Consider the following 3,703-nt stretch of genomic DNA (forward strand, 5'->3'; position numbering starts at 1 on the left):
GGACACTTTGCATAGACTTTGGAGAAGAAATAAGCACGTTAGGATATTACTGTTGCTAGATCTGAAGCAAGAAATGTCAAATAGCGACCTTTATTTCAGAACTTTTCAAAATGTGTTTGCTTAGAGCATAAAAAGAACGTGTCTTAGAAGTCTACACAGAGATCAAATCCATACTGGAGAAGAAAGGATGTGGGAATGACCTGAGATTTCCCCAAGGCCAAGAACTAGGTCTTGTCCTCCACTCCCAACACTTCCGTCTCTTTACCTAGTGTTCTCTGAGCGCCACAAACAACCAGCAGGCAGCCAGTTATTGAGCTGTAGAGGAGGATAAACTCACAGAGTTGCCCAGCAACAGCCTCTTCCTTGTTTTCAGGAGGGCAGGGGTGGAGTCCAAACTTTCTTTGAGTCTCTTAAAACCAAGGTAATATTTGCTCAATAAATATTAATTACAGGATTAGGCTCTAAATCATGAAGCCATAATATTAACAAGGTTTGATGATGGCAAATGAATAGACTAACAAACTACTGGAATAATATAGACAGTCCTGAAGTAGCCCCCAAAACTTAAGTTACAACTAGATATCAAATCCATTTCAAATGACTTAGAGATTTAAATGTAAAAAATGTCGATCAGCATTGGAGAATAGTTTTAAAAAGAATATTAAGAGGTGGAAGGTCCTTCTAAACAATACTTAAAACCCAGAAGCCATACAAAGAAAACATTAATACATGTGACTACATTAGAAAAAAAAAAACACAAGCAGAAAATATATTTTAAAATGTTAAAAACCACAAACTGGAGAAAGAAACACTTACAATGCACATAACGAGGACCTACTTTTTCTGTAGAAGATCATTAGCTGACCAATAAGAAATGTGCAAATCTTAGAAAATGTGCAAAGGACATGAATAAACAATTTGCTGAAGAAGAAATCACCACATTTCACCACATAAATGGATGCTCAAACTCACTGCAAATGAAAGGAATATAAGTTAAAATCACGAATACCATTTTTCATTTATCAGCTATGTCAGATAATCTTTCAAGGTCAGTAAATTAGATAATGCACAAGGGCTGAGAAAAGGCATTCCCATACATTGGTAGTGGGACAATAAGTCTATCTTTAGAAGGTAGTTAGGAAATATCTTTCAAAAGTACACATACTTTTAGATTTCATAATTCAACTGCTAGACATGGACTCATATTCATGCATGTAGGTGCATGATGAAACGGGTATTTATCGTGCCACCATTTGCAGTAGCCTAACAATAGACAGAAACCTAAATGCTTAGAAATAAGGGGCTGGTTAAATAGATTATAAAATAAATTGTTTTATCTCGTAAAGGAATTTAAATATAGCTCTTATAAATCAGGTAGATATATGTATGCCAACATGAAATAATTGCTACTCCCGACCTGATGCTGGTCTGTTGCTGCCGAGAGCGCTCACGGGCCTGCTCCTGCCACGCGCCCATACAGTTCTTCCAAGGGCATCTCTATGAGCAGCCATGTTCCCTATGGTCAGTACTTCACCCAGGCTGACTCATCTGTCCCATGGACATGATCTTTTTTCTAGGCCTAGGATCTTCACCAAAAGTTTTCCTTTTCAACCCTGCAAACATAGAAAGTTTCTTTCAGGCCTTTCCTTGGATAATACAGCTTGATTTGGGGTTCAGGCCTTCAAAACACAATGGCATGTTTATGTTTTGTCTTAGACCTGGCAATGTTTTACCTTGTAACCTCGTTTACCTTGTAAGCTCATTACTGTCTTCCCTTCCCTTCCATTCCCTCTCCTTCCCAGAATAAGGGAGGGGGAATAAAAAGGACTAATCACATGGAGGGGGAGAAGAGAAGAAACCAACCATATGAAGGGAAGAAGAGAAGGAACCAGTCACGTGGAGGGGATAAGACAAGGAACCAATCACACCTTGGAAGTTACGCCTCTCACATGCCACAGTGTGGTATGTTAGGCAGCTCTCTAAAACCAGCAGAAAACAAAAATATAAGTTAAATTCTCTAAAGCTTACCCTTAAATCAAGTAACTTTTACTAATAAGTTTGCATGTTTTGTTTTATTTGTGTATGTGACTTACAGGTTTGTAATGTGCTTTTAGTTGAATGATTTACCTTTGTGAGTTTTTAAATATATTAAGATCTCTGTTTCTGGACACACTAAATTCAAGCAGTATCTTTATACATATCAGACTGTTTCTGATGAAAAAAGAGAAATTTTTTCTTTATACTTCCTCACCTATTCTTTTCCACATCTCCAAAGTTGTTGTAGTGATGTAAAAACCATACTCTTCAAACATGCAGAAAGTGTAATTTCATTTTAAATAACTGAGCTCATTTTATCCTGGAGTCTCCATTTCTATTCAGTAGTGACATGAAAAGCTAAATGCTACAACAGCAAACAATGCTAATGGAATAAAACTTCCAAAACACACGTTCCTGTTTTCCCCAAGGAACCCTAAACATGCCCATTCCAGGTACGTAGGCCAATCCAATTTAAAACAGTATGGGGTATTTGTCTTTCTCAGTCTGATTTACTTCATTTAGCATAATATCCTCTAGGTACATTCTAATTAAAAAAAACAAGCAAAACAACCCCCCCCACCACCAAAAAAAAAAAAAAGAAAAATCCAAACAGTATGGGGTATAGTTACCAGATTTAGCAAATAAAATATAAGACATACTTCTGAATGGGACATACTTAATATATATATAAAAAAAATATCATTGTTTATCTGAAATTTAAATTTAGCTAAGCATCCTGTATTCCATCTGTCAACCTATTTTGGAATAACAGGAAATAAATGTTTAATTTGTCAAGACCATTCCGTCTTCTCTTTGGGTGGTGTCTAGACATAGTGGGAGGCCTCAATTACATCACCATGGGGGTGGGGGATAGCTTGTCCCCACATTTATTCCCTGCTGGCTCCTGGTGACCTCTGGTTAAGGTGAAGCTCATCTTGTGGCTGTTGGGTGTGGGTCTCTTTCTTTCTTGATCCCCTGATGAACGTGTATGGCTGCCAGAACTTGTGATCCATTTTCTTGGCCTGGGCTGTGCAGGGCCCGCTCTGAGATCTCGCTGCAGCCTTTTGATGGCCGGCCCCTCCTTACCGGTGCTACACAGGGGCCCAGTTCTCTCTCTTTTCCATCCTGCCCCAGCCAGGTGACTGCATGGGATAGCTCCCAGAATAATTTTAATGATTAGTCCAGAAAGTTAATCCAGTTTCTAGTTAAATTGTTCCCTTTTTGTTAGGCACATGAACATTCTGATTGTTTTTCTGTTTTTTTCAAAATAAATTTGTGAACAAAGATGTCCCTGGACTTTGTGTTTGACATTATTTCCTCAGGTTCATTATCAGAGGTGGGATTACTGTATCAAAGAATACCTTAAAAGCATCCAGAGTGCATATAACTAAATTGATTTTTTGAGGGACTGTTACATGAGGGACAAAACAGGATATTATTGATATTTATTTATTTATTTATTTTTAATTTTATTTTATTAAATTTATTGGGGTGACAATTGTTAGTAAAATTACATAGATTTCAGGTGTACAATTCTGTATTACATCATCTATAAATCCCATTGTGTGTTCATCACCCAGAGTCAGTTCTCCTTCCATCACCATATATTCGATCCCCCTTACCCTCATCTCCCACCCCCCACCCCCTGCCCCCCTTACCCTCTGGC

General features: G+C 37.9%; 1 long non-coding RNA gene across 1 annotated transcript in view; it reads left to right on the forward strand.

Annotated features, from left to right (window-relative positions):
* LOC141571593 (uncharacterized) overlaps positions 1-3,703 on the forward strand; it is a 76,338-nt gene that overhangs the window by 60,705 nt on the left and 11,930 nt on the right. The gene's annotated exons all lie outside the window — the stretch shown is intronic.

The sequence above is a fragment of the Rhinolophus sinicus genome, chromosome 2 (genome assembly GCF_057876585.1).
Source record: "Rhinolophus sinicus isolate RSI-liver-muscle chromosome 2, RSI-T2T, whole genome shotgun sequence".
Taxonomy (NCBI): Eukaryota; Metazoa; Chordata; class Mammalia; order Chiroptera; family Rhinolophidae; genus Rhinolophus; species Rhinolophus sinicus.